The 24354-nt window shown below is 45.7% G+C and overlaps 2 long non-coding RNA genes and 1 pseudogene across 6 annotated transcripts; 1 reads left to right on the top strand and 2 right to left on the bottom strand.

Annotated features, from left to right (window-relative positions):
- Positions 1-4415: 4415 nt before the first annotated feature.
- LOC147983266 (uncharacterized) lies at positions 4416-8068 on the bottom strand. Of its 5 annotated transcripts, XR_015615618.1 has the most exons (6): positions 7750-8064; positions 7567-7612; positions 7279-7382; positions 6643-7133; positions 5453-5561; positions 4416-4826 (listed from the first exon to the last, which is right to left on the bottom strand). It is a non-coding gene; the product is annotated as an uncharacterized LOC147983266 (long non-coding RNA). The 5 variants fall into 5 exon arrangements; XR_015615617.1 differs by having other exon boundaries at positions 7279-7612; positions 7750-8068; XR_015615619.1 differs by lacking the exon at positions 7567-7612 and having other exon boundaries at positions 4447-4826; positions 5453-5538; positions 7750-8063.
- Positions 8069-8437: 369 nt separating this feature from the next.
- On the bottom strand, positions 8438-9590 carry LOC147983267 (uncharacterized). Its single transcript, XR_015615621.1, has 3 exons — positions 9284-9590; positions 9182-9213; positions 8438-8694 (listed from the first exon to the last, which is right to left on the bottom strand). It is a non-coding gene; the product is annotated as an uncharacterized LOC147983267 (long non-coding RNA).
- A 1110-nt stretch (positions 9591-10700) lies between these two features.
- Positions 10701-12369, top strand: LOC147983268 (uncharacterized; annotated as a pseudogene).
- The last annotated feature ends 11985 nt before the right edge of the window (positions 12370-24354 follow it).

Below are 24354 nucleotides of genomic sequence, written 5' to 3' on the forward strand. Positions count from 1 at the left end.
TAGCACCTGATTGGCAGACAAAACCAAAAGAAAAAGAAGATGTGTTACTACTTGTAAAATTGTTGATGCATGAAAAAACAAAAACTTCATGAAAAAAGATGGGACCCCATGTTGTATGCCATCTTGGCGAAAATTGGAAAAAAATGTAACAGACAAACAATGACTAAAGAAACTAAAAAAGACATAGTAGCAGATTGCTTCTTGGTGATCACTTCTTCTGTGCAAAATTTGTTTGTTAGAAGCTCATCTACCTAGCACCTGATTGGCAGACAAAACCAAAAGAAAAAGAAGATGTGTTACTACTTGTAAAATTGTTGATGCATGAAAAAACAAAAACTTCATGAAAAGAGATGGGACCCCATGTTGTATGCCATCTTGGCGAAAATTGGAAAAAAATAAAAACTTCATGAAAAAATGTAATATAACAGCAAAAACCAGTGCCCATCATGTGTGTTATTTGTGCAACTTGTGTGTGCATTTGTGCAACTAATTAGACCCATGTATGCAACTGAGAGAATTTACTTGGATGTTTAGTTTGATAAAAAAAAAGTGCTGCCAAAGTTTGATTTGATTATTTCGAACTCATGTTGATTTTTTTGTTTGTTACCCTTCCACTACCTTTTAGAGAAAAAGGTATAAGCATCAGTGCAACTAGCATGGGTTATTGTGATAGACTGTAATGCCTAGTCGTGCAACTACCAGAACAAACATGTGCTAAGGAAAAAACATGAGAGATGTATTCAAAAATAAAAGAAGGGTAGCAAAAAGGTTTACTCACTTGTAGCTTGCCAAAACACACCAGATGCCTTTAGGTCCATCTTAATGACTCTAGCGATTAGATTGCTATCCCATGCCATTGGTTGGATGGGGCAAATTGCTTGCACACACGTCTAATTGAAATAATTAAGACAAGAAACGTGTTAGATCTGTCTACTTGAAATAGTGAGTTTTAAAAGATGACCACTAATATCTGGTTCATGTGCAACTATGTCTTATATCACTAGTAAAAAAAGGGTCAAATGTAAAGCACATTAGTGCCGGTTTGAATTTGAGCCGGCACTAATGTGACCATTAGTGCCGGTTCCAACGGCTAGGCGGGCGGGCATCATTAGTACCGGTTCGTGGACAACCTTTAGTACCGGTTCATGCCACGAACCGGTACTAATGAGGCTGTGTGAGGCTATGGTCAGGCTGGGGCCCCCACGAAGACCTTTAGTACTGGTTCATGCCCTGAACCGGTACTAGAGTTTCTTAGTAAGCTGATTTTTAGTCCCAACTCGCCAAGAGAGAGGCAGTATGAGCGGTTTATAAGCCGTGAGTGCACAAACAATGACGAAGAGTTGCAATGCTCACCTGCATGTTGATTAGCTTCAAGCCTTGCGGAATAGCATAGATTGCACTAAGCTATGTGCAGTGCAGTCTACACTATTCCGAATGGCTTGAAGCAAATTAACCAGCATTGCACCTCTTTTTTATTTTTAATAACTTATTTGAACTCCGGACTTCTTTTCACTAGTAGAAAACAGGGCTATGGTCCAGGCCGGCTCAGCCCATTAGTCCCGGTTCAGTCTAGAACCGGGACTAATGTGAGCATTGGTCCCGGTTCGTGCGGCTAAGGCATTAGTCCCGGTTCATATAGACCTTTTGGTCCCGGTTGGTGGGATGAACCGGGACCAATGGGCCTCGCTCCTGGCCCACAACCATTGGTCCCGGTTCGTGCCACAAACCGGGACTAAAGATTAGACCTTTAGTCCCGGTTTGAGGCACGAACCGGGACTAATGGGGATGAGACCTTTAGTCCCGGTTCGTGCCAGGTACTAAAGGTCCCATTTTCAAACTATACCCCCTCGGTGGATCGCCTTTTCAGTTTTTAAAAAAATAAAAGAAAATGATGAAAATGTCAAAAAAATAAAAGAAATTAAGTTTCACATGTGATATGTGGTCTAGTTGTTGGGAAAATTTATAAATATGAATTTCGACTTTATTTACAAAATCTCTCTGGAATTTGTAAAATGGGCATAACTTTTGCATACGAACTCGGATGAAAAAGTTTTTTATATGAAAAATCATCTACTCGAAAAGTTACATCCGATGGAGACGGCCTACGGCCTGTTTGCAAATTTCTAGAATCCTCAAATTCCAAAAGGAAAAAAAGTTATGCTCAAATTTCAGTTTTTTTAAATTTTCAGTAAATCTGGTCAAACTATGGTCAAACTACTTATTCAAGAAGTATTAGTGTTACTAAATAATTATTCAAGAATATTAGTGTTATTAAATAATTATTTCACCTTTTTTGAATTTTGGTCAAATCTGGTCAAACTATGGTCAAACAATGGTCAAACTACTTATTCAAAAATATTAGTGTTACTAAAAAATTATTGTTTTTTAGAACAATAGTTTTAAACTCAAACAGTGAAATATGTGACTTCATGCTCAAGCTAAATTCCTGAGGGTTAATAGAATTGACATCTTACTATTGTCAGGAAAACAACAAGTGCAGACTTGGAAACGAGGGAGAATAGAACCCGGAAGTTAAGCGTGCTCAGGCTGGAGTAGTGAGAGGATGGGTGACCGTTCGGGAAGTGAGATGATTTGGAATGATGAGGGGTGATTAGAGATTAAATTGAGCAGTGATGAGGGGTGATTAGAGATTAGAGGTTAAAATAATTCAGAAATTTGAAAATAAAAAAAATTCAAAAAGAATTTCAAAATTTTTTTTTTAGGAAATTTCCTTTAGTACCGGTTGGTGTTACCAACCGGGACTAAAGGTGGACAGGCCACGTGGAGGGCCTTTAGTCCCGGTTCTGGATTGAACCGGGACTAAAGGGTCAGGGCATTAGTACCGACACTTTAGTCCCGGTTTCAGAACCGGGACTAAAGGCCCTTACGAACCGGGACTAAAGGCCCTTTTTCTACCAGTGTTTATGTTCAGTATGCAGCATTCAAAGCGACGTCATCAATTTCCAACATGTTCTGACATCATTTGTTGTTTTTCGGTCATTTACCTAATTGTTTAGAGAGCTAAATGACCGTGAAATTGTTAAGGGTGTGCATACTTTTCTGCTTGCGGCTGAGGCAAACAAGCGGGCGGATGGTTTTATGCCTTGTCCATGTGCTGGCTGTAAGAATGGTCACAATTACTCTACGTCAAGAACCATTCACGTCCACCTGTTTAAGTCCGGTTTCATGCCCCACTATAATGTTTGGACAAAGCACGGAGAAAGAGGGGTTATGATGGAAGACAATGAAGAAGAAGAGGACGACGACAGCTATCCTGGCCATGGGTTCCCTGAATACGATGATACAACAATGGGGGAAGAAGCTGAGCCGGTAATGCGGGAAGAAGCTGAGCCGGCAATGCGAGAAGAACCTGAAGAATAGGCATCCGATGAGCCCGTTGATGATCTAGGTCGGGCCATTGCCTATGCAAAGAGAAACTGCGCAAGTGATTCGGAGAAGAAGAAGTTGCAGCGCATGTTAGAGGATCACAAAAAATTGTTGTACCCGAATTGCGTAGGTGACAAGAAAAAGCTGGGCACCACACTGGAATTGCTGCAATGGAAGACAGAGAATGGTGTATCTGACAAGGGATTTTTAAAGTTAATTTATTCACAACCTAGTGATTCAAACTAATTTCAAATAATTCAAACTTTAAACTATTCAAATTTGAAAACTACGGGCACTAACAGAAAGTTTGTAATTTTTTATACCTAAAGCAATAATATTCACAAAGAAACTCTAAATACACAAAAAAACAACTCAAAAATAAATAAAGCAAAAAAAATAAAAAAAAAACCCGCCTACTAGGCCAGAGACTAGAAACCCAACCTGTTGTTGGGCCAGGATGCAGGCCCGCAAAGGCCCAGTAGGCCAACAGGGCAGCACAGAACATGTAAGCCCAGTAGGCCTGCTTTGGAGAGGAGCGAGAGAGAGCTACCGCACGGGGGTTTATAAACCAGTGCGGTCGCCCTTCGGCTAGCGAGGTGGGACTAAACTTGCGCACCGCACCTGCGCCAGCACACCCCCTTTAGTACCGGTTCGTGGCACCAAGCGGTACTAAAGGGGGGCCTTTAGTACCGGTTGGAGCCACCAACCGGTACTAAAGGGGGTGCGGTTCCCGCCGCTTGGCCCGGCCAAAACAGGCCTTTAGTACTGGTTGGTGGCTCCAACCGGTACTAAAGGTGCCTTCTATATATACAACACTTACGAAAATTTCATTCTCCCTCTGTTTCTTCCTCTGTTTCCCCATTGAAGCACCGCCCACGCGCCCCGATCGATCGACCATACCTTCAGGAATGAGCTCTACATATCCATGACGGCTGGCTTCGTCAGGAAAGAATTAAAACGGTCCTCAGGAATGAACCAAGAGCAAATAAAAATATTATTGGAAAGCGGTATATATATTCACAGCCACATGCCAAATCATTTCACATTCATGCATACACAAAGATCATATAACCCGGTTTAAAATCACATCCAATTCCTAGGTCACAATGTACCCATCCAATTTATTTAAATCTCGTTATTCACAAGATCTACATATTCATATCCAAGTCATGATTCATGGAGCCTTAACTTAACAGGAGGTGTCACCAAATACGAAACACGCATACTGGTTGATTCCTAAATTGCCAAGAGAAGCAATTGACAAAGAAAGCCTACCTGCACCCTATTTCACAATATTAACAACTAATTATACTACTGGAATTTCTAAATGTTGGAGTAGAACTATGCTCATCCACATGAGTAGCATGAGGATGGTCTTCCATCATGGGAAGATTCTGTTAATGGAGTGCATTCCCTTGGGCTTGGAATGTTCCATTCACCTATACAATAGAAAAATATAGGAGATTTTAATGAACAACGGTGAAAGGCAAAACTGTGATATGTACAAGCTTTCAAACCAAAAGGTAAACTACAGCTCATGACTTTTCTTATTGCCAAGTATAGGCTGCAATTAAATGTAACATGAACATAATTAAAAAAAGGCAAGAAAAATTAAATGATTGCCATCCAATGCCCTATACCCATAGTTTTCATGGCAAATGAAAATTTGTCATGACCAACCACCTTCACAACTTTACGTGGTAGCAAAAAAAATCATCACTTCATAGGAAAAATCTAAGTATGACAAGCACTAAACTGCATGTACAGAACTAGCACTACATGTAGAAAACTAGCAGTAAGCGTCATATTTATAGCTTTGCAATGCAAGTTCCGAACATCGGTAGTTTAACATTACTACAAGAACTTGCTGTATCTCAAGTAAGGACAAAACATGGGCATGAGCTAAAACAGTTGGGGAGCCTAAACAAGCTGCAAGGTAATCTGAAAATTCATCATCTTGAATATGTCAAAAACAAGAAGGAAGCAGACGATGCAAAGCTAGCTGATAAGAAAAGACTAATATGACTGGAACTGTCCTGGGGTGGTTCCTTACAGACTTGCTCACCAGAAGTTCAAGTGGAGGTGCTCAAGGGCGTTCGCCCACCCAAGGGTCTTACAAGTCTATGTCTCCATCACCACTACGCCCAGTACCTGGAACGATTTCTTCTCAGAAGCTGTATTCATGAAGGAAATTAGAATAACTGGAGACATACTCATAAATGCAGTCCTTAGATATAATATTAAGAGTTTAAGACAATGTTTTTTTGTCGCAAGAACACATTAATGAAAACTGACTGGAATAGAAATTAGAAACTCTAAATGATCTATAAATGGATCTCACCAGTCATAGTGAATCATTTCCTAAAATTATAAGCTAACATGTACAGAGAACATATTTAATTTTGTATGACAACTTAAATCATGAACTAAGTTATACTGACTACATGGTTGCAGTACACAGTCACTTAAGAAGGCAGCAACCACTAACTGAAATACACAAACACTTGGGCAGCATGAACAAGTTTACAAACCAAAAGGAAACTTCAGTTCACGACACACACATGTTGTTATCCACCAAGCAAGTGAAGAAGTCTTTTATTAAAGCTAAGTGTAGGCTGCACTTATGAAGAGCTAACAGGAACGTAACGTACAAGGAAGAAAAGGAAATAAAATAAATGTTTATAATCCAATCCAAACTGAAAGCCAAGACCATGCACCTTTCGTACTTGAACTTGCTCCTCTACTTGTTGAGGTTGTCAAATATTTTAATACATGAATAAAATGTCAATACCATGCACATTCGAAACCATTCCAGCTTGCTATATAGCATCTATAGTGCGACAAACAGTTAGGTTTATGTGCAAATCATCAACAAGACCTATAGCACAGTCAGAGCAAACATGTGTAAAAGACATATATATGCAGTTGTGCACTGCACTGGCACTACACTACAAGGACAGAACTAGCACCACATTTACACAGAAAGAAACAGAGCAGCACATAAGCAAGCAGCAACCACTAATTGAAATACACAGGCACTGATTAAATAGATTGTTTCATATCATAAATTATTAACACATGAACTAGTTTGATGCATCCCTGTTTTGATGACACCACAATCTTACATGCACTATACTACATTGCTCTACTTGTATAATTCAGCTGCAGTTTACTTTGCTAACCATAGAAGTAACATGATCACAACCATTGTCAAGTTTGTGCATAGAGGAATTGGGGATCATAACAACAACTTACTGTATCACTATCTTCCATCTTCTAATCTTGAAAAGGAAGAAGCTCTTGGGTATTTCTTATCCATCTTGCTATATACCAACTGTAGTGCAACAAATGGTATATATCCTGTCTTGGGGTAGAACCATGCTCATCCAGATGAGTAGCATGAACATGGCCTTCAGCATGGGAAGGATCTGCCAGCGGAGTACCGGCATCCTCTTGGGCTGGGAAGGATCAATTCACCTACAATGGAAAAGAATATAGCATATTTCAATGAACAATGGTGAAAGGCAAAACTGTAATATATGTATACAAGTTTTCAAACACAAAGGTAAACTCCAGCTCATGACACACATGCTATTAGTCACCAAACAAATGAAAAGGTCTTTTCTTGGTGCCAAGTGCAGACTGCAACTATGAAGAAGTACCAGGAACATAACTTTGAAGACCGAGATGACGTTCCTTCCAATATACTGGATGTGCGTCTTGAAGATGCTTTGTGGTGGGTTCTTCTGAAACCATGGACATAGCATGTCGCTTTAATTTCAGATTAACAATAATTGTAGTGTTCAAGTTTGTTGCTGCTGCAGGCCCATACTTTCTTTCCTACATATGAAAACATGCTCTTTCAACAAACTTTCCATGAGTGGAACTTACCAACATGCCTGGATTGGACTTCTTGATCGAGAGGGTTGTGGTGTGGCAATGTCACTTCTCAAACTTGGCCTTTGTAGCGCTACAACTTCCTGATTTTGTAAGACCTTCAATGAAGAGAAAACAATAAAGCATGCATACGTAAACTGCACCTTCCTGAACAGGGGACATAACCTACAGCTTGCAGGTATTGACACGCATACAGATATGTATCACAACTCATCAATGAGACCAATTGAGGAACAACCCGATTTAATGTATGCACAAACTTAAAATTGCGCAGCACACTACCTAGACAGATGGCGACTATAATACCCCATGGCTGTTGCACTCAATCCTTTCAGAAGAACAACAAAACATCATTGTTTTAATCTCAAGAAGAGTGTACTAAACAATGAACATATTGCTGCAGCACATGTAAATTATTTGGAACAGCAATAGATGGGGAGGGGGGAGGAGAAGACGGGCACTCACTGGTCGGGGAGGGAGCCACCTCCACACGGCGACGGAGGTGGATCTGGAAGTTCGCCGGCCAGGGAGGCGGATCTGGAAGTCGCCGGCGATGGGGGCCGCGCTAGATGGGGAGGGAGGCTGTGCTGGAGGCGTGGAGTCGGTGCTCAACGGCGATGTGGGCGGTGCTCGATGGGGAGGGAGTCGGCGGATCAGAACTGGACGGCGGACACGGGGGCAAGCGGCGGCGCTGGTCGTGGGAGTGGGAGGAGCAGACCGATGGGGGAAGACCGGACCCTGTTTTAGGGATTTTGACCAAGCGCTCCACACGTGACCACAGCCACGCGAAAATATCCGACGAAAATATCCGATATCCGCGCGCTTTTCTCTCCCAAACGAAAAAATCAGCGCCTCCCGAGCGAAAATATCAGCGCATCCCGCGAACGTGTCTTCCTGACGGCCAGGTACACGTTCCTGAAGGTGCGTATCTGATTCGCGACGTGGATTGGGCCCCGACACGAACGTGCCACCTCGTTCCTGAAGGTTATTCTATTTCCTGAAGGCTATCGTGAAGAGCGTCAGGAACGTTGCCATCTTTCCTCTCGGCGGACCGTCCACGTCAGGAACGTGCCCACGTTCCTGAAGGAGGCATCGGGCCCGTCACGATGGTGCCTGGCCGTCACCAAAAAGTCTGCTTCGGGTAGTGAATCTGATAAAAACCAAGATTCTCTAAAGCTGATGTACATAGGGGGTCAAATGGGATGCCAACACGATGACACCGTACATTCAAGCAAATGTTAGGCTGCATCAATACACACAACAATTAGTCTTTAGTTAGTCGCTAAGTCTAATAGATGACATGCGAATTTAAAGGATACTCACATTTTCCCAAGTTTTGGATATTTTGTGTTGGCTGTGAGGCATCCATAGCAAATCACTGAAACATCCATGTGTATCCATTTTAAGACCCTGTTGCGGCATAAAAGCAATGAGTAAGATGTTGACGTGAAAGATCAAAGCAATCAATTGAATTTATTCTTCACAATACTACACTGATAAATAAAACTCAAACAATCCAATGTTTTCAGCTATGCCTACACAGTCAGTGTAATCAGTAAAGCTACAAGAAAATAGCAGAGGAATCAATTATGCTCAGCTGCTCAAGTACTATGTTATTTCGTAACAGTTCCGAAATTTATAATATTTTGGTTCGATGCACAATACCTTTTATGAAAGACAAGGAACTAATTTATATTATTTCATAAATGTTACTTCATATGAATCTATTAGACAGAATAAGAGACAAGTAGTAAATCCTTAGTCAGAAGTAATTTGAAAGCATTTGCTCCTGGTACAGTTTAATTTGAAAGCATCGACACTGTAATCACTAATTAGGGGCTAGTAGAATGCGTGGCCGGAGTACTGTTGTTTAATTGGGGAATAGCACAATGCGTACCTTCTATGACTGACAAATTACAGTGTAGCACCCTGGGAAGATCCAACAATGATAGGGACGGCGTACAGAGAAGCAATGGAGATAAGGGAGAGGGACGAACACCTCCGGCCAACTTGCTGATGCCGCCACAGTGGCGTCCTCCTCCCACCCCCTTTGGACAAGAGGAGGTCGGAGCCAGCCGTGAGGATGTGGGCGTCGGGGATGAGCCGAAGGGAGGGGCGGTCGTGAGGAGGCGGGGGACGAGGCGGAGGCCGAGCCGGTCGTAAGGAGGTGGGGGACGAGGCGGAGGCGGAGGCGGTCCGAGCAAGGTGGGCGGCGGGGATTTGCCGGAGGCTAGGGCGGGCCGTGGTAGGAGAGTAGATGAAGGTGGGCGACAGGCACAAGATGGATGCAGGCTGGACCCAACCAGATGGTGAATGGATGCTATCCAAAATAGCGTCCAGGGTGGACGTCATTAGCATGTGCGTCCGTATAGGTAAAATTTCCATTTACACTTTATTACTTTCCTAGTTACTGGATTATTAATTACTATTAATAAAAATTTCAGTCTATACGCAAGCGACATTATTATTTTCATTTTTTACCTTCAAGTATTTGTTAGTACTACAAAAGAAAGAAGGAATAGCAGCCCAGCATAGTGCCACGTCAATGTACAGTGGGACCCACATGCCAATACACGAGAGACAAGGAATAGCAGCAAAACAAATTGCAAGACGAAGGTTAGAACATGAGACCACTGGTTGCTGATTCAGAACACGCTTAATCTAAACACAAAGCACAAAAATGCTTTTGTTTTCGGAGATACTAACGCCCATACGTGTGGGCGTTTGCATCTTGCCGACACGCGTGCATCCACGTCCGTTTGTGGTTGCACGAATCTTGGCATGTTTGTGGTGTCATGTAGGACTAGGCTAGTGTGCGGTCATTTATCCGGTCGCCCACACGTCCATTTTCATCACACGGAAGGACCGGTGTGTGGGTGTCTAGCAGTTCGCCCACCCGTCAGTTTTCACTCACGCACAGGGGCTGGTGTATGGACATTTATCAGTTCCCCCACACGACCGCCTCCTCTCCCACACCCAAAGCTACCAGTTGCCATGTGTTTTGCAGGGTACATGGCAACAGCCCTAGTGTGCTTGTAAACAGATGGCAACTCTCTCTTTTATCCGAACATGTCAGTTGCCATGTGTTTTGCAGGGTACATGGCAACTACCCTGGTGTGCTTGTAAGCAGATGGCAACTCTCTCTTTACCCGGACAAGTTATTTTGCCATGTCTCTTTGTAGCGCTACACGGCAACTGCCTAGTGTTAGTAGGTGGCAACTCCTAAAGTTTTCAACTCATAGCAACTGTAGTAAACTAGACCATACATGGCAACTGCGTACTGTTAGTAGGTGGCAACCCCTAAAGTTTTCAAATCATGGCAATTATAGTAAACTAGACCATACATGGCAATAGCTGCAGTTGTCAAAAATGGCATCTGGCACTTGACCTCAGATGGGAACTGCAGTTGAGCAACCATGACAACTGTAGTTCAGCGCATGGCAACTGCACTTAAACGAACATGGAAGAGGGTCCGCACCATGGCAACCGCGGGGCGCGTGGTGACTGCCACGCGGGGCGTGCGGGACCATGAGGTAGGAGGCCTGACGTATGGGCGTGTGGCCGTTATCTATTTTGACCACACATAGGCGCGTGAGAGGGACCGGGAGGAAAAAACGAGGCGTGTGGGCATTACTTATTTTGCCCATATGTAAGCGTGTGGACTGATCTTTTTAGACACCATACAAAACGTGTGGTCAGACTCCTTAACACCATACGTGTGGGCGTTATCGGCGTCCTTTGTTTTATTTCTGAGCTAGACTTTTACGTGCATCTCCATGTACCTCACGAAGAGACTATGACATTCCTATTCTACTGTTTTTCTTTTTATTCTTTTAAGTTCACGTTTTTCTTTGATAACTTCCTCTTGTATTTTGTATCTTCTGTGGAGATTTCATTTGAATCGAAACCTATCTTAGAAACAGTTTACTGGCTGTTAAACCCATTCATTATTTTGGAAGCTCCCGCAGCACCTATGTGTTTTTCCTAAAACAATTAATCCGATTTCAATTGGATACCCATCATACATCGGCCATGCAACATGAAACCTGGGAGGAGGAAGTACAAGTGAGATTTTACATCAATTGGTGGTTAATATTGATGACGTCGAGCAGGAGCGTAGAGCAGTCAATTATTCTACAAGCATCGGCAGCATTATGTTTCTAATCGGAATTTATTCTCTTTGCCTATTTATATTCGGCGTCTTTAGTCGTGATGTATCGACCCAATTGTTTTTAAGAGTTCATGCTTGTAATTAAGTAGACGCTGATCACTACCCGGCAGAGCCCTCGGTGTTACGGGACACCAGGGTTCCGTCCCTCCCTCCCCCGCCGCCACCCGCGTGGCGCCAGGGAGGGCCCCAAGTTTCCGCCGCCGAACACCCATCCGCCTCCCCTCTCCTCCCTCGCCATCGCCAAAGGGCGCGGCCGGGCAAAGTCCGGTCGTTGCCAGCAACGGCGGGGCCTTCTCATCCCCCGCGCGTGGGGGTTGGCACGGATCCGATCTCACGGGCAGGGCGCAGCGCTCGGTGTCAGGCGTGGCGGCGCGGCGGCGCCCCGGAGCAAGCCGGCGATGGTGGCGTGGCGTCGGGCGGCGGATGGCATGGCGGTGGTGTGGGCTGGTGTGGCGTCGGCGGCGGCGTTCCGGCAGCGCCTCGGTGTCACGTCCGGCGCCGCGGGTTGTGGCTGACCGGGTCGCGGCCGGCCTCTCGCCATGGTCTCTGGTGGGGGCGGCGCGACGGCGGTGGTGGTGAGCTAATCCCTCCTAGTCGGCCCCTCGCGGCTGGGTGGCGGCGCTCAGCTTGGGCGGTCCCCCTTGTGGCGTCTCTGGGCGGCGGCGGCGACAGCTCGGGCACCCTCCCTCTTCGGCGTCTGGCGGAGCCAATGCCTCCCGGTGCCCTGGGCCTTCGACACGGGGGTGGAACTCGGTTTCGGGAGGGGAGGGGGCAGCTGGAGCCGGCAAGGCATCGGTCGTGGCCATGGGTCACTTCTCCACCTTCCCCTTCCCCCGATCGATGTATGGTTGCGGCCCTTCCCGAGGCAGGCTGGCCGCCGACAATTCTGGAGGTGGTTGGGGTTACAGACCTGAGCAAAGCCATGGCTTTTGGTTGCTACAGGGTTGTCTCATGACCGGGGCGGCGACCCTGTCAGTGAGAGCCGTGCGTTGGTCGTGGGCGGGCTGCGCGGCTCGGATGCGGGCAGGCAACCATGGCCACTTGGGCGGCATGGCTGCGGGTGTTGACAGACCGAGGCGGCGGAAGAGGTGAAGCACCGGGATACATCACCTACCCAGTTTGTGTACTGGTCGACGGTGATGGTGTCCGTGGACTTCGTGTCCTTCTTGCAGGCTCCGTCGTGGTGCTTCTACCCCTTCCATCTTACTCCGCGTGAAAACTCGATTCGCAGGTCGGACGGTGGCGACGTTCGTGGTCATGCCCTTCCTGGATGCACCGTCTTGAGGTCCTCGGTCCGACATGTCCGTTTCCCATCCTCCCGGACGACCGCTTGTCATGGTGGTGTTCTCCGTCGGCTCTAAGCAGATTCGTTTTGCTCATCTTCTAGGTGCTTTGTAGTCATTGTGGTTATGAGTTGATGCCCGGCATTCATGTATCTTACCTTGGGTGTATGGTGTGCATTTGTATCGGATACTTTGTTGTTGTGGTTCGTGCTTTATAATATAAAGCGGGGGAAAACCCTTTTTCGTATCTACAACTTCCTGGAATTCTCCGTCAGGCTATAACACTTGGTTCAGAATTGACAAGGTGAAAAATTGGTGGACTCATGTGGTGCATGATTCGTGCGGTAGTCGTAAAGCCACGGCGTATGTGCTTCTGTTGATCACTTTGGGAGATTTGAAAGGGGTGGAATACAAGGTTATTCACGGACAAGTCCTCGCCGCTGGCCATTCTCATGTGCTGCATAAGAAGCGAAGCCTCAATTTCGATGATTGCAGGTGTCAAAAATTTGGGTAAAAGAATACAATGAGAGTAAGTTGTTGTAACTTTTGTAGTAGCCTTTGGACTTGCGGAGTTGTTCAACTATGTTATTCTCTATTAAGGAAAGTGCAAAATTTATGGCCGCTTTTGAAGTAAAGAAATAACATGAAGAAGTTTCACCCTCATTTTTAGGCTAGGAGGACGACTAGTTGAGCTTGTTTGTAACTGGTACATTTACATGTGGTAGAGTTTGTTAGGGAATGGCCACTGTTAGTAAGGATTGGCCTGTGTAGAGTTAGCGGATAACACGAAGTTTTATTCATTAATTCTGAGAGCGGGCCATTGCATAGCTGGCTTATATATTGGGAGAGAGAGGAAACGGAATGAATGCTGAACACCTATATAAGTATTCTGTATCATTTTCAAGGTTCAGCTCAAGTAATTTATTTGGTTGTGTCAAAGATATCTTGCAGGCACTACATGGTTACACATTGTGTTCGTGTAGGATCAGGAGTCATTGGGAAACATAGTACTACTGTTTGGGCTCGTTCCACCTTAGTGCCCTTCGTATTAGCTACCTCCGCTTAAAGTTGGAGAGCAATCTCGTACTAAGACAGTAGCTACCTGTTCGGTCTTGTTTCAGAATACGTCGCCTTTAGCATGCCCAGTTAACCGAGCAGTACTGATCGTAGGTCTTCTGATCGCGAGAGCTTAACATGATGCACTGTAAAGGTTAAGTGTTTCAGTTACTTGGGACTTTTCCACGAGTAGAACTGCATGACTATCATTGTAGTAAGATTTTACTGTTGCCCGGCTGAATAGACGTCCATTCCCCTGTATTTTACTTCTCCACCTATAAAATTACCTTTCCCTTGCTGTACCTGCTGGACTAACAAAGGCTGACAGCTAGGATGGGGTCAACAGAATTATAGATCGAGCAGGAAACTAATTTTTCAAAATTCGGACAGCTCGAGTCCAAAGCGCATACATGATTGAAGAGCCACTTCCACACGCGATCTGCTGCACCTGCGACTATCATTGGCACAGTAAATGCGACTGGTTTGGCCGAATTACGAATACAAGTCTACGCTTGCAAGTAATTGCGCATACAAAGTACAAACTGCGCTGATTTACTTTCTCTGTTTCACTTTGTCTTCAGTCTTTGTCCTCTTCCTCAAATATCATGTCGTCCCTGGTATTTTGCACTACTGCAGTTTGCTGTTTGCATGCCCATGCGTTCAACACCCTCCATGGGCACTCGCTGGAGGCGGAGGACAACGGACCGTCGCATGAGGAGACTTTTGGTGCCTGGGGCAGCATGCCACGTTCTGTTAGAGTTGTGTCGAATATAATGTACAAGGTAGGTTATAGTTGGACTATGAGTTGTATTGTGTTTATATAGAATGTGGAGTCGTGTCCTAATAGGACACTTGTATCCTAGGCCTCTTATATATAGCGGGGGTAGACACACGATGTAACCTATGCCAACATAATAACACTGGAACGCAGGGGGAAGCCGGCGGCATGTGCCGGTGTCCAGGGCGACCGGATGCGGTATTGTAGCGGTGTCATGAGGAGGAGCGCCCATAGTTAGGCCCCGGAGATGTAGCCATATCGATGAACCTCGTTAACAAATCTCGGTGTCGTGCTCGTGTGGTTGCTTGATTCTCGGATGATCAACGGTATGCCTCGGATTTATTCTAACAAATGGTATCATGAGCTAGGTTGTTCGAAGGTTGTGGATCATTGATTCAGAGGAAAGATTGAGTTCGAGAGGAGACTGCCGCTGGCTGCGGCGTAGTTCTCGACGAGATCGGAAAAGGCTGATAACACAAGACCCACGGATTCAATGGATCAGCGGCAGGTTGGACGTGTGGCGATAGGTCGGCGGATCGACGGGCGAGCGTACAAGCGAGACGCGTGCGTGGGCAGACGTAAGGCGAGACGTGCGGCGGTCGATTGTGATCAATCGGGCGAGCGTCAGGCATCGTGCGTACACGTGATTGCCGGCTGGCGGCCCATGGCAGAAGGCCCATCCGAGGGTGCGAGGAAGTCGCGCGCTGGAGCAGCTAGCTAGCAGTGCGGACTGGCCGAAGCGCCGGGAAGGCCCAGGCAACGGGCAGTCCTGGTCCGCTGGAACATACAGAGGAATCGTGCAAGTGAGATTTGTTTGGACAAAAAAAAAGAGAGGACCGAGTCCTCAGTATGGCGCAAGGCAGCAGATCTTATCGAGAAAGCAAAATCCATTGGTACATCCATCGGGAACTAGCAAGGGACTTGGGCAAATAGCTTAGCATTTGGAGTTGGGCTTAGGAGCTACGCCATGTGAGAAGACCAGAGGATGTTTTGCGTTGATAGCTTGGATTATTTTTTCACAGTCAGTTGTACAAAGAACTATGGCATCAACGGATATCTGGTTTGAGGTGGAGAAGTTCGCGGAACTGAAATCCTTGGGTTATGGTAGACACGGATGAAAAATTTGTTGGCACAACAGGGATACTTGAAGGCGTTGCGGAAAATCATGTCAGCTAAGATGTAATTATCGTGTGACAGATGGAAATTCTTGAAAGACGATTTGGGAGCCTCAAGCGTGTCATACAGCCGGACAAGTTCGGCTGGGTCAGACTAGATAGTCTGACGGATCGACGCAAGTCGATTGGTACAGGAGACGGTGAGATCGGCGATGACGACATAGGTGCGTGATGTTGATGGTGACCGACTTCTGGGACGTGGAAACACTGGCGCAGGCCCGATGGCTTGTGCGGCTTCGACAAGACTATGGCGCGGGGTTGATCCAAGACGGTGCACATGAGATCTTGAAGTCGACGGGGCGCAAGGGGTGGACTGATCATCTACCATGGAGTCATGTTGAAGGTGGAGCTGGATTGAGGGGGCTGCGATGTAATGATCCAGGGAATCAAAGCCTATTCAGCAAGGGGGAATAGCGAGTGGCACGCAGTTCGGACTGGAGCCCAGTGGTCTGATGGAAGCGTGAAACTCGTCATCGGTCGGTGATGATCGATGGTACTCCGCAGTGGGGTTGAGTGGTGTGGTTTTGCGACCCTTGAGACTCGACCAAGACAGTGGAGGCTCGACGCGGTAATAGCGGCGAGGCATGCGGTATGCACGGGACATGGAGACGGGTCAGGGCTCTGGTGGTCATACATGTGATGAGACAACTGCGAATTTGACTCGGGATGATTACAAGCTATGGTGAAATTCCTTCAAGTTTCAGACAGACTGTCAAGAAAGGAGCGGCGATGTTGAGTTCAGGTAACTCTTATGTGTGACATCCAATATGTGAGTTGTTCATTTTCACACAGGTCAGTGATCAGTGTGTGATGGCGTTGGACTGATACTCTGGAAGTAGGGATCACAAACTAGAGTGACAAGGAACTTTATTTTGCTCGAGTGTTGACTGTGGTCAAGAAAAGAAGGGACTACAAGTTGCAGGTGGAGTCATATGGAGTCTTTGGAGTAGCAGCAGTGCTCATGGGATAAACTCAAGTTCAATGTACATGGAAGTTTGACGCATGGACAGATCCAGGGTGGTGGAGTATATTCGCCAAGGTGGAGTTTGTTACACTACTAGGAAAAGGGCTACTAATGGCGCACCAGTTTTGCCTACTAATGGCGCACTACTGGTGCGCCATTAGTATCACGCCACTAGTATTTCTTACTAATGGCGCACCATGCAGTGCGCCATTAGTATAGAACACCATGCGCCATTAGTATCTGGCATACTAATGGCGTACTGTTGGGTGATGCGCCATTAGTATGAATATTAGGTTTTTTTACTTTTCTGAATTTTGCACAGGTTACAAAATATATTATTGGACAGAATATAGACAGCACCCCACAGCACGAGCAGATTCATCGAATACAATAGAAGATTAGTCTCCGAATACAATTCATCATATTAGTCTCCGAATTCAAAAGACCGAACAAAGATAGAACATTACAAGTCTCGAGACCGCGAGTAGCGAGTTTGTCGGAAGTAATAGTAATGCTAGCAAGTCCTACTAATCATCATCATACAACTTCTACTCGTTATTAATAACAAGTCATACGATCATCATCTTGATAGTCATCGAACCAACCCTACTTAATTGTTCTTAGCACATGATCATCAGTATTAGGCAGGACCTAAATACCCTATTTAAGCTAAAATAGCATAAAACAATATAGACCGTGACTCTCCATTATGGAGAATGGATAACATCCTGTCTCCAATTCTTGCGCTTCGCTTCCTTTTGCTTTCAAGAACCTCCTTACGACTATCCATACATTTTTCCATCCTTTGATTTTTCATGTCTCCACTTCTTTTAGAAATCTCGTATGGACAGTTGAGATTCGTAGGATGACCTGACTGTATGTTCAAAACATTAAGACTACCTTTCTTATACATCAAATGAGGCACACAATTCTCTGGGATTATCTGTTGAAAAACATAGTAATAACTTCATAGTTAGCAATGATGTACTAGTTTTAGAAGTATGCAAAAGATGCATGGATGTCGTAATAGTAAAAATCTTACCAGGGTATCTCCATGGCAGTTACCGTAGTTGAACACATGCACTAGTGACACGTATTTACCATAACGTTGAGGAGTTTGATTGTGGATATTGTAATTCTCAATGTCAGTACAAAATCCGATCAGATGATTTTTCTCCTTATAAGTTGTTAATTCGGAGCCATCGGTGTAGTGGGTTTTGTTTACCATCTCCCGCACATTCTTTAAACAATAAAAATAAGCTGTCAATGGAAATAAGCTGTCAACTATTTTGAAATAAACAATATAAATTAGCTAATAACTATGTTTGAGAAACTCACATAGCGATAGAACTGGAGGCGTATCAACAAGGACCCAAATGTCCATATTGTCTTGGTTGATGTCAGGATTACCAAGATCCATGGTGATAAGCATACCCTCATCAAAACCATACTACTTGCAAAATGCTTCCCAATTTTTGCAACCAAAATGGGTTACGCTCTCAGAATTATATAGATTTACTTCAAAGTCCACATCGTGATGAGTCCTTAGGTGGATTTTCTTTGTTTCAGAAATTTCATGGTCTTCAAAATCCATCCTCTCCAAGACATAGCGTCTACATGGCATGAGATAAACTATACTCGAATTGTAAAAGATGAAAATTATACGTTGAAATAGTTGAAGTCATGCTTAATTATGAAAATAACACTTGTCGTCGTTGTGCACCGTTTCAACTTCGAAGGTCTCCTCGAGCTTAATGCTGAAGCGCCGATCATCGTCCAGGTGAGGCATGTCGCACAGACCTCGATCGTCATGGCACCAGTCGCACTCCCCCGGGAGACTTTCGTCGTCCGATGACGACATATCCTACGTTCATAATTCAAAACTACATAATTTAGGGTTTGTCGACACCGAGGCATCCTAAAAGCTAAGCTTTTATCATTTAGGGTTTGTCGACGCCGAGGCACCCTAAAAGCCTAAGCTTTCATCATTTAGGTTCTTATCGACACCGAGGCACCCTAAAAGCCAAGGTTTTATCATTTAGGGTTTGTCGACGCCGAGGCACCCTAAAAGCCTAAGCTTTCATCATTTAGGTTCTTATCGACACCGAGGCACCCTAAAACCTATATTTTAATGTAGCAAGAATAATGGGGTAGTTGATCCTACTTAATTAAGTACTAAGATACCCCGGCCCATGCATTAGTCGCAAGTACCCCATATGTCCTATTTTTAGCAAAGTCATGCTAATTCACGGAAAATTTCAACATGACCTTTGCTGAAAATAGGACATATACCCGAATTTGCCAGAATGGAAGTTAATCGACATTCCGGCAAACTCAAGGGCCTCTCGGGGTACCTGCAAATTCATCACGACACAATGGTCGGAGACAAAACCCAGCAAACTAGCAAGATGATCATCATATTTGCAAGTCATTACTTGTCAAACGCAGAAGTGCATAACACAAGCTCACCGACATAGACACACATAACAACCGCACAACAGCATAGACATTAAACATGTGCAGAGATCACAATCAACAAAGGTTTCCATCAGGTGTATTTCAGACTATTATTCCCATCCCGAGAAAGCATCGACTTCAGAATATCCCCTTTTCAAAGAATGTGTTCTGTGATGAAAGCACTAGCGAATCATGTTAAAGCTAACCCCTACTTTTGACCCTCAACTATAACAACCGCATGCAGTACAGAGAAGTGTTGATGCAAACATTATAATGCCGCAGGGCAAGGTCTCAAGTTACATGATCAGTTGTGCTTCACTGAAAATTTTGACAGGAAAATTTTGACTGAAATTTTGACTGCAGTAACAAAGGCATAACAGTAGAAATTACAGGTGTAGATTGCTTTGTTCAACAAACTTCCTATCAGTCCAACAATGTTTCTGAATCTAAACTTTTTCAGTTAACAGAACCTAAACCTGACAATGTTCAGATAACAGAAAGGGGGGGGGACCGGTGTAGCTCACCGAGAGGAAGACGATGGCGAGCTCGTGCGGGGCCGGGGTTGACGAGGTGACGCGGATCGATGGTGAGGCGTCGGTGTCGTAGAGGCGCCGGAGACCTTGCCCTGCGAGACAGAGAAGGGGCCGTCAGCCCCGGCGCAGGCGGGGGGCAAGGGGAGGAGGAGGAGGGGGAAGGGGAGGAGGAGGGTCGGGGGGGGGGGGTACGGTGATGCGTCGCTGCTCGGCGCCGACGGCGAGGAGGAAGGCGAAGACGTTGAGGGTCAGGGCGGCGGGGGTGATTGCGCGGGGGCATGGGGGCGGCGGGGGTGGGGGCGCGGGGGTGGAGTCCGGCGGGGGTGGGGGCGCGGGGGTGCGGGGGCGGCGGGGGTGGAGTCCAGCGGGGGTCGGGGCGGCGGCGTCGTGGGTCTGGCGAGGGAGAGAGGGACGAATGGGATCTGGCGAGGGAGAGGGAGGACTTAGCTATAGGGGGGATGCTTACTAATGGCGCACCACCCGTCGGTGCGCCATTAGAAATCGTTTTTTTTAGATAGCAATGGCGCATCCACCGCCGGTGCGCCATTAGAAAACCTTTTTTTAGATAGCAATGGCGCACCACCAGGCCGGTGCGCCATTAGTATATTTTATTATTATTATTTTTTAATAAATGAATATGAATATGAAACAGTAATCCATGCATTTAAATAATTATTGTGTATTTGTATTCTGATAAATATTTGTTAGTTATTATGCCTGATTTATAGAATGATTGAAACTAGTTTAGTGGGTAAACCAAGTTAAGATTTATTTGTGGTGATGTTATAAATAATTTTTGTTATGAATGTTAGTAATTGTTTAAAGGTTTGTTCTTGCATACATAATTTGACCAGAGCGGGGGAGGGTGCGGGGGGTGCTCTTCGGCGGCGGTGGAGCGGGGGAGGGTGCTGGGGGTGCTCGTCGGCGGCGGTGGAGCGGGGGAGGGTGCGGTGGGTCGTCGGCGGCGGTGGAGCTAGCAGGGGAGGGTGCGGGTGGAATCGAGATCGAGATGGAGGGTGCGGGGGGTGCTCGTCGGCGGCGGTGGAGCGGGGGAGGGTGCGGTGGGTCGTCGGCGGCGGCGGAGCTAGCGGGGGAGGGTGCGGGTGGGATCGATATCGAGTGTCCTCATGAATTCAAAAAGTGCCCATGAAATTTAAAAATATTCATGATATCAAAAAGTATCTGTCTTGGTGATATCAAAAAATATCAAAAAGTGCCCATGAAATTTCGCGGTGACGTTTGCGCCCGCGGTCTTGGATTTGGCTTCGGGTATAACCATGGTGGTGAAATACCGGTCTTCTTTTACGATGCTTTTGGCCCATCTGACACGGAACATCGGGACCTTCTCTCCAGCGTAGCTCAGCTCCCAGATCTCCTCGATCCTTCCGTAGTATCTGTCCTTGTCGTTACCAGTGTAGGATTCCATCGTTACCCCGGAGTTCTGATAACCATTGCTCTTCATGTCCTTGTCCTCGGTGTAGAATGTGTAGCCGTTGATATCGTATGCCTCATAGGTCATTAGGTTGTGCTCGGTGAGGAGGAGGAGCCAGCCGACAAGCTTGGAGAAGAAGGTGGAGGGAATATATATACTAATGGCGCACCGTGGCAGAGTGCGCCATTACTAGTTTAAACTAGTAATGACGCACTTTGCAACGGTGCGCCATTAGTAGTTTTGCAAAAAACAGAATAAAAAAATACAGTAGTGGCGCACTTTATGGCTGGTGCGCCATTACTAGTTAGAACTACTAATGGCGCACTTTGTCCGGATGCGCCATTAGTATGTTTAGAAAAATGAGAAAAAAACATTTTGTTACTTGTGGCGCACCTTGTGACACTAATGGCGCATCACCACATGGTGCGCCATTAGTATATAGTAGTGGCGCACCACTTCTCTGGTGCGCCATTAGTGTCAATTTCATCTATAGCCCTTTTCCTGGTAGTGTTAGAGTTGTGTCGAATATAATGTACAAGGTAGGTTACAGTTGGACTATGAGTTGTATTGTGTTTACATAGGATGTGGGGTCGTGTCCTAATAGGACACTTATATCCTAGGCCTCTCATATATACCGGGGGTAGACACACGATGTAACCTATGCCAACATAATAGCACCGAAACGCAGGGGGAAGCCGGCGGCATGTGCCGGTGTACAGGGCGACCGGGTGCGGTATTGTAGCGGTGTCATGGGGAGGAGCGCCCATAGTCAGGCCCCGGAGATGTAGCCATATCGGTGAACCTCGTTAACAAATCTCGGTGTCATGCTCCTGTGGTTGCTTGATCCTCGAATGATCGACGGTATGCCTCGGATTTATTCTAACACGTTCATCAGATAGGAGGGCAATAACAGTGATTTGCGCCAGTGTATAGTAGCGATTTGGGCCCCACGCTACTCCAATCTACACAACTTCCATAGCCTTGTTTCTCCAATCTACACACCTCCCCCACCCGCTGGTAATTCTGGACATGATGATGATGCATACCTTTTGTAGTTATAAGCTGGTGATGTGTGTATCTATCTGTGAAATAACTGATTGGTTCAGAAGCTGCGTGTGCACGACAGTCTTGCAAGTTGAAATGTGGGCATCTCTATATCTATAATTATTGGAGAAGGCAATGCATAGGTTTGTTTAGCAAACGCCTGATGATGAGCAGTACGCATATGATAAATAACATGACCATTTATATTACTGAAGCAATCCAGCGTGGAAGATTTATAATTATGTAATTTGTTTAAAAAAAATGAAAACTCTGATATTGGATCTGAAAGGAAAAAAGAAATGAACAGCATGTGAGGTGTTCGGTGAAGGCACATCGTCTAGCGAAGTTACCATGATTGTGGTTCCGTCAACCATGTGCTATAGTTACATTTGTAGTAGAATGAAATAGGAGAAGTTTAAGAAAGAGGGCGGTTAATCATGTGTTCATTTTAGTTTGATTTTCCGATATATGCATTGTTGGTGTCCTTATTTATGTTTCTTGCTGTCAAAAAAACATTATCTTTGTTGTGACCGAATAATAAGGCAGACAAACATTGTCACAACATTACATGCTTATTCCATTATATATAAATATCAAATTAATACGCCATCATCCCTCACATGTACAATGCACCAACATCTCTAATTGTACGTGAGGACCATTCAAAAGGTTGGTAAATTTTAAAATGTGTCCAATTGATAGGCCGCATCAGGATTGGGTGTGCATCCCTGGAACAGGAGGAGTGGAGTAGAAGGCTTTAGGTATGTGGTTGCGGCTTGCTGTGTTCGTCGGGCTATCTCAAACAAGAAGATGAGCTAATGTGAATTCTACATCTCGCCGCTTGCTGTTTAATTGTATCCACTTTGAGTAGTGACTCTGTGGCTATGTGGAGTTGTCGGTGAATTGCCAGCTTTGATGTGGTTGAGTTGGTGATGAAATGAGATGGTTAGTAGGTGCAGGTGTGAAGCATCCGTTTGAGTATATATAGGAGGATTGATGGCATATGTAGTGCGCTGAGGCATAAGGGTGCGCACAGGTCAACTAACATCTGGCCCCACGACCTCAATAGTGACAGAGCCACATACACAGCCAACCATTCACTTTCCTCTGAATTGGGATTGATGATTTCAATGATGAGGATGGCCTGTGTGTTCGTATCCAGTTATTGATGAATCGTAGCCATAGGGTGATGTTTATCATTTGAAAGTTCTTGCAAACAATTGCGTTGTAAATTGTAGATACCATACCCAAAAAAGTTTCCGCCTTGCTTTATATATAATGCACCGAACCACAAGTACCACGACACAAACTCATGCCGCAACCGCACATGACTCACACACCCAAGGGAAGATAAAAGGTGCCGAGCACAGTCACACCACCCCAACGACTACCAAGCTAAGCCACTACATATGCGCTAGGACGAACCGCTTGGAGCCACCGGAGACCTCCAATCCTCTGAGGAGAGGTGAGATGGAAACGATGGAACGACGACTCGAAGATGGTGTCTCCAAGAAGGGAACGAACACTGGTAGTCGCCACTATCCGATCCCAAAGATCGGGTTTTCACCCAGAGCAACCCGAAGGAGAAAGGCCACCGCGATGGAGCCTATAAGAAGGATTCGGTGTCCACGGACGCCGCCGCCGTCAGCCAATACAAGATTGGGCAAGTGATGTACCCCAGCATGCCCACCCCTCCGAGGCAACCTAGCTTCGCCAACACCAGCGACCACCCACCCCCGTGCCCATGGCCGCTCACCCATCCCCGAGGTGCAAGTTATGCCCGCGAACGTCGTGCCTCCTGCTGCCAGGGCCGCCGCCCTGCACCCAGACACCCCAAAGACAGACCAAAGTGATTGGCTTTGGGCCAAAGGACACATCTGACCGAAGAAACCGCAACATACGTCCCACCTCGAACAAACGAAAGAGCTGTGTCAGGCCACACATGGCGGGGAACGGGGGAGGAGGGGGGAGCGGACGCATCCGGGTCGGCACGCCCCTGTGCCAGCGACGGCTGGCCTGAGCTCGTCGGTGCCTCCCATCCCTCCAGCCTAAATTAATACGGCATTAAATTTATAATATTGAATTCAAATATACAAACAATTACAATCTTGTATTCATCACAGTTACATTCTTCTATTCATCACAATATACCATAGATCAATACACAACATACCATT

Source organism: Triticum urartu, chromosome 2A (assembly GCF_056163025.1).
Source record: "Triticum urartu cultivar PI428250 chromosome 2A, HENAU_Tu73, whole genome shotgun sequence".
NCBI classification, from domain to species: Eukaryota; Viridiplantae; Streptophyta; class Magnoliopsida; order Poales; family Poaceae; genus Triticum; species Triticum urartu.